The 12,788-nt window shown below is 40.6% G+C and overlaps 1 pseudogene; it reads right to left on the bottom strand.

Annotated features, from left to right (window-relative positions):
- Window positions 1-8,573: 8,573 nt before the first annotated feature.
- Window positions 8,574-9,137, bottom strand: LOC133093749 (large ribosomal subunit protein uL22-like; annotated as a pseudogene).
- Between the last annotated feature and the right edge of the window lie 3,651 nt (window positions 9,138-12,788).

The following is a 12,788-nucleotide window of genomic DNA, read 5'->3' as shown; positions in this document are numbered from 1 at the left end:
GAGAACTCACTGTGGATACTAGGTTAATTATGGGATGGAGGTGAAACATTATCAAGTATGGTAAATTTGATACTCAAATTTTAGATCTAATTGTAATAATTCACTCTCTAATTTCTTTAATTTAGTGACAGTTCATTAATATGTTCTTGTGCTTTTAAGAAGTTCTAATTAAGAAAGTATCGTGATAATAGTGGGATCATAATTATATGCATTTAATTATAGTAAAGCAAAATATTTAACTTTGTATAATTATTTTCAAGTTCAAAGCAAAATAATCCTTAACATCTAAACTTGAAGAGGACATTTTCCTTCATTATATAATATTTATAGATTTAGCTATTTTCAGGGCTCCAGACACCAGTTTTTCTGGTTTAATTTGAGCATATTGCTCTTTTCCTTGATAAGTGAGGCACAGGAGAAGGAGCATGTTTTAGGGTTTCATAAATAAAATTAGGCAATGATATAATTCAAATGACTTTGGAAGTAACAGATCTCCATCTACATAGTGAACAAACTGCTCCATGCTTGCTTCATCTGCCCACGAGTCCATAGTGACAAAGCCAGTTTCCCAGAGTGGCCCCTTCAGCCATCTGACCACACTGGCTGGTTTTTTTAATACCTTGAAATTGAGGGACTAAGTTTATGTACAATAATATGCAGTCAGTGATCTGTCTCCTACTTTGAATTTTCTTTGTGCTATCATTCATGAAAAGCATGGAATGTGGTTTGCCACTGAGAAGCAATCACCTCCGTGAGATGAACTTCCATCCAGCACCGGAGAGCCCTAAATGTATGTATTTAAGGTCACGGTTATTAACAAAGCACATGGAAGAAACTAGGTAAAGCTATAACTGAAATAGAATATGAATATTTCAGAACACAGAAGAAATAGTGCATTGTTTGTGGTTCTAAAGGAAAGCTTCCACAAGATATAACTGGTGTTATGCTTTATATTTGTTTCTTGCTTTTCTTTCTCTCTCTTCCTATAAAACTAACATTCTGGGCAATTAAAAAAAAATTACACTAGTCTTAATAAAATGGGCTCTCTTAATTCTTTCCCTACTGTCTCAGTTAATTTGGGCAGTGTCAGTCTGTTACTGTTAGAATTACTATTTAACTGAAAATGTATTATGATCTGCTGCACACATTAAAAAAATGACATTATAATGAGCAAAACCGAGCTAAACATAATTGTGCCAGCACTGGAGCAGGAAGTGTCTCCTATAATGGTGATGATTCCCATATCAGTGATAATTTTCTTGTCTGGTTTGCACTGTCTTCTCCTTGCTGCCATATTGATGCACAGAATGTGTCCATCCTTCTTAGGAGATGCAGATGTGAGTTAACTCCCTCTCCTACTCCTAGAAAAATCTTAAGTAGTTAGAAAGTAAAAACTGATGACAGCAGCCAGATTCCATTGTTCAAGCTGCACGTTTCCCTCCCAACTCCCTTTAACAGGTTTGTGTATTTGCTGGAGGCACCTTTTGAAAACATCGTAATGGCCTCAACCCTCAAATGAAGAAAGGCTCTCAAGCTAAAAGAATAGAAAGGGTCACAGGAGGAGAAAGCCTTAAATTGAATGGGGTTATTTTCAGATTTTAATTTTTTTTTATTCCAGGTGTCCTAAACTAGAAAGCCAGTTGAATTCCTTAAATATAACAATGTATCACTTTCTAGAATCATCATGATGAGCAGAAATAACCCACAATGACTTATTTTACAATTATATTCTTGAAATTTGCATTGAAACACCAAGGGAAGATTGAAATTTATTTAAATCAAGGAGTCATTTTCTATTTAAAAAATTTTTTTTTAATTTATTTATTTTTGACTGCTTTGGGTCTTCGTTGCAGTGCGCGGGCTTCTCATTGCGATGGCTTCTCTTGTTGTGGAGCACGGGTTCTAGGTGTGCGAACTTCAGTAGTTGTGGTGCTCGGGCTTCAGTAGTTGTGGCGCACAGGTTTAGTTGCTCTGCGGCATGTGAGATCTTTCTGGCCCAGGACTCGATCCCGTGTCCCCTGCATTAGCAGGTGGACTCTTAACCTCTGCACCACCAGGGAAGCCCCAAGGAGTCATTTTTTAAAGTACAGGACGGGTATTGGTAGTAGATAGACCTGGCTGCAGATCCTGCTTTTGGCACCTACAAGCTATCTCTGTAATCTTGAGTTGGCTGCTTTTTCTCGAGCTAGTTGTGAGTGTTTAAGTACATTTCTAATGATCTCAGTTGAGAATAATTTGAGGGAGAAGGATCTGTGGGTTGGGACAGAAAAAGGAGGAGGTATGAAAGAGGTTGTGTGGGTTTCTGAGGAAAGGTTTGAGCCTCCGAAGGTGCTCGTAGGTTTGTATCAGGGCTGGGCATGGGCAGGACTGAGGCTGGTATTGGAAGCCCCTTGTAAGAGCTTAGGCATTGGAAACATTTCTGAGAAGCACACATTCAGCTCTGCCAAGGGGTATCCAAAGCACTTCCAATTTCAGGTTCTAAGATAGCAGACCAGGGTGGACCCAAGAAGCAGGAATGAACAATTCTAAGGCACAGAAGCAGGAAGACTTTGACCAGCTAATAGAGGACTAGACAAAGAAAATTAAAATGTTCCTTCAACTGCATGTTTGCTTCAACCGATAACTAAATCTGACTTACATTTAAGTGCCATCTAGTAAGTAGTAAGAGGCAGACAAAAACTAAGTTCATGGTGTCTTTTTATATATTGCTTTTAATGAATGCATACAGATCATGTGATGGTCTGTTTGAGTAACTTTTCTTGAGAATGTGAGAAGTTATTTTAAGAGTCAATGAGGTATAATCCACACAAAATTAACTGCATTTATTGAAAGTGTGAAATTTGAGGTTTTGAGTATGTGTATCCGGGTGAAATCACAATTAAGGCAGTGAACACATCCATCCAAAAGTGTCCTGCTGCCCATTTGTGACCTTGCTTGCGCTCCTCACGCCTCACCCCAGACAATCATTGATCTGCTTGCTGCACTGTAGATTGGTTTTAATTTTAAAACAATATAAATGGGGTTATATAGCACATACTCTCATATCGCTGACTTCTTTCAGTCAGCATCATTACTTTGAGATCTGTCTATGTTGTTTTGTGTATCAATAGTTCATTCCTTTTTATTGTTAAGTAGTTTTCTGTTGTACACCACAGGTTGTTTATCCATTCATCTGTTAATGAATATTTGAGTTCCCATATTTGGCTATTGAAAATATCAATAAAGCTGTGATGAACATCTGTGTCTGTATAGACACAGACATTTTTTTCCTTTGGGGTAAATGTCTAGAAGTGAAACGGCTGGGTCATATGATAGGTGTATAATTAACTTTTGAAGAAACTGCCCAACTGTTTCCTAGAGCGGTTGTACCTTTCACATTCCTGGTTTGAGAGTTTTGAACTCTGTGTGTGTGTTGAGAGAGGTTGAAGTGAATTATAGTATTTGTGGAAACCATCTTTGATTTGTGCATCTCCAAAGTCATAAGGAGTAAGAGGGAAAATTCAATTCACTTTTTGTGGTCAAACTCTCACAAAATATTCTACTTTGAAATAATCATATGATATAAATATTCTTATTGTTAATGTTTGTTTGATGTTTTGTGCATATTGACAGACTTAGCCAAAATCTGAAATGTGTCAAGAAAAAAGCAATTAAAATTCAATAATTAGTACTTTCTTTGAAATTTCCAACTTTAATCATTTTCAGTGATCTAAGTGATCTAGAATCCTCTGCCTGCATTACTACTTGCTGGGAGAGAATTACAAATGGGCTTGGCCTTTACCAGTTTCTGTCTATGTTTTATAGTCTTACTCAGTTGATATATATGTCAATGGTTCTAATTCAGTGTCATAGCATTTTATTTCAATTTACAAATAAATTATCCTGTAGAGTGGAATTTGATAGTACACACAGGAGTTTCACTTTATCACATACACTCAAGTCCTAGTAAGCTTTGGTCACTGTATTATGACCTTCTTAAGAACATCCATTGATTCATCATTAATATTTATTACTGTTTGCTGGCACATACCAAACTATGTCTGGTCCATCTCTGCATTCCATAGGGCACAGTGTATTGCACATAGGGGCCAGTCCACAAATATTTGTCAATTAATAGATGAATGACTGTTATCTTAGCATAAATTCCGTATTTCTCACTGTAATGGGACTAAAATCTCACCTACTGTCTTGAACCTACAGCCTTTGCCATAGTCACAGCTTAAGGCCTCCACCCCTTTTTTTGAGATCCCGTTGCTGAGGCAACAGGATTTTTCCATGCCTGCTTGCATCCTGTTGCCAAGGCAACAGGGTACAGTTGGCAGGCTGGTTTGAGACATTGGATGTTTGCGGTATCCTGTGGTATCCAGAGGTACCTGTGGTTCACAACTTCTTTGATAAATCAGTGCGTGCATAATTGTATTCAAGGATGTGCACTTGACTCTAATCTTTGTGTATAAAGATGACTGTGGATGTTTGTGATCATCCAGTACTATACATGTTACTGGAAAGACCTTGTGTGATCTCAGGACCTAGGGATCTTGTGTCCCTTTAGCAGAAATCTTGGCTTATTTTGACTGGCTACTGTTCTCTATCCCCACTCCTTTTTCATAATCCATATCTGCTTTCATTTAGATTGAATAAATGCTCTTGGTCACGGCTAGCCAGAATCAACCTGGCCTATCAGGCAATCTCACAATCAAGCGGTCTTACAAAAGCAATTTACTGTCAGTAAGATCATTGTATTCCTTTTCTGTGACAGTTCTCTAATTTCCTGGCTAAATGCTTATTAGTTTCTATCTGTTATTGGAGCACGAGTGGAGAGCCACAGGAGCACTATGCCACCTTCTTGCAGTGATACCAACTCTGTTAACATTATAGGGTAGACAAAAAGTCCTTATGGAACAGGAGAAGGCAATCCTACATAATGTCCCTTATTCACACGGGACATGTTTATGAGTGTCACCACCTGAAAGAGACCTTCAAGCTGTAAACTGCTGGTGAGCTCAGATGGTGTGGTTGCATCATCTTAATGTGGTAAGCCCTGCCTCTCATTTCATAAGATTAAATATTTCTTTTTATCAATTTTTTTGGTGATGGCCAATTAGATGTGCAGCTTTTAGTCTTGGAGACAAGAATAAATAAAAGTGAAAGATTTCTGTTGGAGTTGAGGCAAGGACTCTGGAAATCATAGAATCGGTGAGTGCAGAGGCCATCTGGCCCAACACCTTCATTTCACCAGGAGGAATTCACCAGGATTTCCGAGGCTGTGGTGTGCTGAGTTCCATCAGGGATTCAGTTGGAAAGTTGGGTCTCCGTGTTGCCCCTTGTGTTGGAACTCTCCGTCTTTCTGGTCACATCCTGTGAGCACTTGTGGTAGCTGAAGGAAATTATTATGATATTATCAAGGAATTGCTGATACACTTCAGGTTTATAACTGGTGTTGCGGACTTGACCTAGACAGACCATGCTATAAGCCAACTATGTTGACTGGGAAAGGCAGGATCTCTCACCACTGGAGGAACTTAAGTGGGGGTCTCAACAAGTCTGTGTGTCCATCCTCATGTAATCTTTCCCAACTTCAACATCAGCAGCTCTCTAGACACCCAGGTCCCCATTCTCAGGCTTATGGGCTCTTGAATGCCTTGAATCATTGACAAGCATCTACTGACTCTTGGTGTAATTCAGGTAGACTGAGCAAATTCGGGTCAGCATTCAGAAGCTGCCTCCTCGGCAGCCTGGCTGTGTCTGAGTGGACCCTGTTCTGGGTTCCTAAAGACTGAAGATGGGTGTGAGAAATGAGCACTTCAGTATGGGGACCGTGGAGTCCCTTTTAAAACTATGGAGACTGCCTTCTTGCTGAGAAATATTCAATTCAGATACCACATCTAGCTTTTCTGGATTCTTATCTGAGAATTTTAGGCAGGAAAGAAAAACCAGCCATGGTCTAAGCTGTGACATGTCTGTCTGGATAGTTTTGGCTGGATTCTGGGATTGTACACAAAGTTAAAAGTAATTTTGATGGCTTCCTAAAATAACAAGAAAAGAGGGAAAGAGGTGAGAAAGTCTCAAAGAGAATCTCTCTACATGCTTGTATGTGGGGATCGTGGGCTCTTTGTGGTCAACATCATTTCTCTTCACTTATCTTCCTTTCCTGCAACTAAACTTGTCTCGGATGTGTATCCCAGTTGGATTCTTCTTTTGTTTTTATTCTTGCTCATTCCTTCAGTTTCAACTGGGGTGTGTTCATTAAGTGGTAGGATTGCTTTACACAAATATACACACAAATCCACAGGCACATACTTAAATATATGTATCTTCTTACCCCAGCCAGTATTAAAGAAACATAAAATAATTTTCTGGAATCTCACTGGCCAAGTCCAACCCCACAGAGGGTTGACACCACCAATTTTTTTTGAAAACTATATATTGAATGAAGACCAGCTGCCTGAATTATTAAAAATAAACAAGAACACCTATTCCAGAATTTCTCAAGCATTTTGGTCTCAGGACCCCTTTTCAAAATTATTGAGGACCCTCAAGACCTTTTGTTTATGTGAGATATAGCAATGTCTATCATATTAGAAATTAAAACTGAAAAACTTAAAAAGGTTTATTATCAGTGAGGAGGTATGAGACGCCATCCCTACGTGTGAGGTGCTTAAAGAATAGTGCCTATAGTCACTCTACTAGTATTTTAAAAATTAATGATATAACCTATAATAGAAAATCTGAAAAGAAAATATGTATAACTGAATCACTTTGCTTTACACCTGAAACTAACACAATATTTTAAATCAACTGTACTTCAATAAAAAAATATTAAAATGTCTAAGGGAAAATAGAAAAAAATAATGATAATACATCTAATACATATGAAGCAATAATGATAGCTAACATTCATTTGAAACTTCCAATATGCCAGGATATGGCCTAAGAACTTTACATGTATTGTTAAATTTAATCTTCAAGACAATTCTACAAGGTAGTGGATTAGTTTCCTAGGGCTTCTCTTAGTAACGTAACACAAACTGAGTGGCTTTAAACAATAGAAAGTTATTCTCTAAAAATTCTGGAGGCTGGAAGTCCAAATCAATGTGTTGGTAAAGCCAGGCTTCCTCTGAAGGCTCTGTTTCATACCTTTCTCTCAGCTTCCAGGGTTGCTGACAATCCTTGACATTCTTTAGTTTTTAGAAGCATCATTCCAATCTCTGTCTCCATCATTAAATGGCATTCTCTCTGTGTGTCTCTCTTCTTATAAGGACACCAGTCATACCGAATTTCGAGTCCATGATTTTGTTTCCAAATAAGGTCATATTCTCAGGTTCTCTCTTTGGCTGTGACTCTTCTTCCATCTTTAAAGGCCCTTTTTAATTACATTAGACCCACTTGAATAATTGAAAATAATCTCCCCAACTGAAAACCATTAACTTAATCACACCTGCAAAGTCCCTTTTGCCAAGTAAGATTCGCAGATTTCAGGAATCAGGACTTGGGCTTCTTTGGAGCCATCTTTCTGCCCACCACAAGCACCAGCAAGGACAGATCCATAGGGAGGGGAAAATCTGCAAAGGTAAGACCTCACCGAGCAAAGAAGGTGTGGGTTAGGTCTTAAAGGTGGGGAGATTTCGTGAGGTGGAGAGGACCCAGCCAGACTGTGCAGCATGAATGAACACATGGCAGTTACAGTGAGCCTGTCGTGAGCACCCAGGGCAGGAAGGGGATGGGTCTCACTGAAGAAAAGAGGTAAGAGTTGGAAAATGAGGGGAACCAAATCTGAGAAAAGGTTGGGATGGAGCCTCAACTATTCAACTAGGAAATTTAGAGCATAGTGCTTGCTTTTCCACAATTAACATTTCAGTATAATGTATGGATGGTCTTTGCTGGAAATTAGGAATGGATTAAGTACCCTTCTAAGATTCTATAACAGAGCTACTTTTCTTTTTTTTTTTAATTTTATTGGAGTATAGTTGATTTACAACGTTGTGTGAGTTCCAGGTGTACAGCAAAGTGGTTCAGTTATACATATACATATATTCATTCTTTTTCCGATTCTTTTCTCATACAGAGGTTCTCCCACAAGAGTTAGAGTTCCGAGCCCCATGTCGGGCTCCCAAGCCTGGGGATCTCACATCAGGAGGAGGAGCCCTCAAATCATTTGGCTTTGAAGGCCAGCAGGGTTTGAGTAAGAGCTCCACAGGGCTGGGGGAAACAGAGACTCTACTCTTGGAGGGGACACACAAGGCTTCATGTGCACTGGGACCCAGGGCAAAGCCGTGACTGCATATCAGCCTGGGCCAGACCTACCTAGGGGTCTTGGAGGGTCTCCTGGGGAGGAGGGGGTTGGGTGTGGCTCACTGAGGGGGCAAGGACACTGGTGATGGAGGTCCCAGAGAATACTGATTGGCGTGAGCTCTCCCAGAGGTCACCATTTTGGCATCAAGACCCAGCCCCACTCAACAGGCTCCAGGCTCCAGAGCTGCTTTTCTGATTAGCATCTTTCTCACTTTGTCTTTCCTGATGCCTTTGCCTCTTTTCTTCTTCTTCTTCTTTTTTTTTTTTTTACTTTTATTTGCATTTATTTTTTGCAGCATTTATTCCCGGGCCATAAGTTTCTATTTCTTCAGTTTCTTCTGGGATATCTTCTTCTTCTGGGCAACCTCCTCTTCTGGTTTAGGAACAATCTGTTCTTTTTCAGTAAGAATCATCTCAATGTGGCAGGGAGAGCTCATGTATGGGTTGATCCGGCCATGAGCTCTGTAAGTCCTGCGCCACATCTTGGGGGCTCTGTTCACCTGCATGTGCTCAATGACCAGAGAATCTACATCTAAGCCCTTAAGTTCAGCATTACTCTCTGCATTTTTGAGCATGTGCAGTAAAAATTCAGCACTCTTTTTGGGCCACCGACCCTGCATCCAGCCCCACTGTTTGGCCTGGGCACACCTACCAACTCCACCATTGTAATGATGGAATGGCACACATTGCTTCTAAAGTGACACCCTTCAGATACTTGGTGGTTTTTCAGATATGCATACCCTTAATGGCCTGGGCAGTTTCACGAGTGTTCTTAAAGTGAACACAAAGGTTTGAACCTCTTGACTTGCTTTGGGGTTTTCTGGGTCGAGCAAATAGCGGACCATTTTTAGAGGTCACCTCAGGCCGCTTACCGGAAAAAAAAAAAGCTCTTTTCTTCTTTAATTGAGTTTAACTTTGTAGCAGACACCGTCAGCACCCCTCCCCCCAGTTCTTGTTTCTCACCCCCTTACCTTCCAACTGCCAGCGTTTACTTTGCCTGACATCGCTCTCTGACCCAAAACTCCCTTTGCACACCTGCCAGATGATCGGACATTTGTGGAATTCACCACTCCCCCACTCCGCAGCAGCTCTCCCCCAATGACGGAGGGGGTAAGTACATATATTGTGGTTCCCTGGTACCCCTCAGCTGAGAAAACTCTGAAGCATGTGTCCTACCCTGGCTCTCAGAACTCCTCAGCTGTGTAAGCTCCAGTTACCCTCAGGGGTAACGTGATTGACATTGAACCTTTGGCTCCTTTTCCTACCTAGCTCACTTTCCCAGTCCCCTGCACGTATTTGTTGGCATTGCCTTCCAGAAAAACTACTTTCACATGAATCCATGTCTTGGGGGGCATGAATCATGTGGCTGGGGGAAACCAAAGTAAAATAGGCTTTCATCAACCCCTGATTCAACCTATCTGAAAGTTAAAAGAAACGTGTTTACTAGAAAAAAGTAAGAGAAGAGATAGGTGCAAAGAGGAAGGTGTAGAAATTCTGATAAAACGCGGTTCTCATTAGCAATGTCCCAGAAAATAAATCACATGCCCATTGTTAGGGTCGGAGTATAACAAAGGAAATATGGTCTGTAGACTCTCTGGGAAGAGATCCAATCAAGAACACTGGCCTCTGTAGTGGACATGTTTGCAGTTCCTAACCAGCCCAGTAACCTCCTAGTGTGAGTATTAGCAAGAGGGTCCTTTGGGTTCCGACTTCTCATGATTCAGATGGTCCATCACTTTTATGGAAGAATATGGTGCCAGAAAGGCCAATTTTCTGTGAATCCAATCACCTGAGGAACTCCTGAAGGAAGATCCAACATGAGTGCCCCTACCTAAGCTACTGAGAAAACATTTATTTTTTTCTCCAAGGAATTCTGGGTGGTATTGTCCTGGAAGATGCACAACTGTCAGTTTCCTCAACCCCATGGAAGAGTCCCATGGACTGAGGATTATCCTGTCATCTCTCTCCCTTTATTGGTTGAAGAGCAAGTAATGTATTATTGTTTCAACAGAAACTCAGAATTGTCTTTTGAATTTGTGAGGTCAATTTCAAATAACTATTCAAGCTCTGGAAAAGAAGGTCAAGTTCATCATCATGCTTTGATTATAGTTCTTCTGTCTGTTATCCTTTGCTTTTTGGAAGACAAGATACGTTGAATGTGTAAAAGAATTGGAGGCAAGTTGGAAACTTTGCACACTTATGACTTACACTGAACTTCAAGAGGTGGAGGGAGAGAAAGGTTTGGAAAGGTAAAGACAGATTGGGTGGGTACTGGGAAGTAGGAATGAATACTATTGATAGGTGGACTGAAGCCCTTGAAGAGGGCTTTGTGCCACGGTGATGGATGTGAACTTTACCGTGGGGTTAATGGGGATTCCACTGAATATTTTCAAGCATGAGAGTGATGCAGTCAACGTGATGAATGGAGTCCCTCCAAAGGTTTTCTTTTACTGCCACAATTTCCTTGTCATTCAGAGACGTCATGCAGGATAGATTAGGTGGACACATGTGACATTCGGTTTGACCATTTTTTTTTAGGTCAAAGCAGTCGACTGTTGGCAATTTCATGGGGTTTCGCCTAATATATTCCAAGTGAAGTAACTAGAACTAGCTTGAAACTTCTGGTTTGGGAGTGGAATCTCTAATGTGTTCTTCATCCTGTCCACTGGCAGCTGCTGTGTCCTGCCACTGGAAGATGGGCAACACCCAGGGGAGGGTCCCCAAGGACTGATTGCTCTTCCTTCCTCAACCCCTGCCAGGTGGAGTCACTTGCAGGCCAGCATCAGAGAAGCCCTGCTGATCTCCCTCTCCTTCCAAAGCCAGCTTCTCAGGGGGAGGAAGTGTTAGCATGTGGTACTCACTGCTTCAACTTCTCAGGACTGGGAAGAGCCACTGGCTTCTTCAAAGGACTGTTGTTAACCTGCAGAGTCTCCCAGAGAGGTGACCATAGATCACACGACCAGATGGCCTGTAGTGAGCCCCTGTGAGAAGGGGAAGGGACGGATCTGTCAAACTTTTTATTGGAGTGGAGATGAGGATAGCGGGAAGGAGGAAAAGAGGGAGAAAGAATGAGAGAGGGAGAGAGAGGGGAGAAATTGAGAAAGAACTAGAATTAGAAGTTTGGAAACAGAGGTCTAGTTTGCTAACTGTGTGCCTCCATGCTAATCTTCCATGAGAAAATTAAAGCAGTTGAACTGTCCAAATCCCAAACAAGAAATATCATGCGTAAAAAGATCGATTGATTTATTTTCTGTGGCTTTATGTATATGAAAAAATTCTAAAAATGTGTAAAACCTATTCATTATGTTGAAAAGCATAAAATTCTATTTAATCAGTGGTTGAACAATGTTTTAGAAAGATCATTATATTGATACTTCTGGATTACAGTTTTGGCTGTCTTTCTAGCCAGCTGTATAGCTATGTGCCCATTTCTTTTTAATTTAATTTTGTAAATTCCTGGCCTCAATTGTTTTCTTTCTGGCTGGTCATATAGGTTAGTTGTTGAAGGCAGGTGGGGTTTGGGAAGAAGCTGGGTGGCAGTACTTTGGCCTCACACTCCATCTCACTTGGACCATGGCAGTGTTGGAACCCTTTGTCTCATTTTTATTGTCTATCTCTCAATTTGGTGAATCTGGAGCCCTTTTGACAAGGCCATTCTCTGTTCTGTCCATAGCTCACCTAGCAGAGACTTCCAGATGCTCCATGTTTCCAGGAACCTCTATCAAATTGCTTACTTAAGGGACTTCCCTGGCGGTCCAGTGGTTAAGAATCTCCGATTCCACTGCAGGGGGCATGGTTCGATCGCTGGTCAGGGAACTAAGATCACGCAAGAAAAAAAAGAAAAATTGCTTACTGAAGATTCTATGAGCCATCACTGCTCCCTCCTTCAGTTTCATGTTATCACCGATGGTAAAAACCAGAAAACAAGCATGCTTGCTAATAAACGGCCATTTCCTTCTCCCAGAGCATCTTTATGGATATGGCCTGATTCAGTATTTGAATGTAATGGCCTGAAAATAAGACTTCAAGCAAAAATAAATGAGATTGATGGAAATACATTGCCAGTGCACAAAATACAAAGCATCTGGTAGATTTCTCTTTCCCGTTTTTCCACGTGGGGAGAAAGATGAGTTTCTCCTGCTTTCTCTGAGTGCAGCAGAGGGAAGTTTGTGGTTTTGGTTGAGAAAACACTCTTATTATCCACCCTTATTTTTAGAATTTTTAGACATCTAACTTATTGACTTGAGTTTATAATTTAGGCCTGTAACCTTTAGAAAAAAATGATCCCTTTTGGAATTTCTCATGCATGATTTCAGCCCAGAGGAAAAAAATATGGGGGAAGTGTTTGGCAAAATCTGCCTTATCATCAGAGTCACAGCTATTCCAAGAGAAAAGAGTGATGTTTTATCTATAATATCCTGGTGGGCTCCTTAGAATCCCACTCCCTGAAGTCATAAAGGATTCATAGTATATACATAACAGAGAAATTCTGAGTT

This window comes from Eubalaena glacialis, chromosome 6 (assembly GCF_028564815.1).
Source record: "Eubalaena glacialis isolate mEubGla1 chromosome 6, mEubGla1.1.hap2.+ XY, whole genome shotgun sequence".
Classification (NCBI taxonomy): domain Eukaryota; kingdom Metazoa; phylum Chordata; class Mammalia; order Artiodactyla; family Balaenidae; genus Eubalaena; species Eubalaena glacialis.
This window is presented reverse-complemented; position numbering and strand designations above follow the sequence as displayed.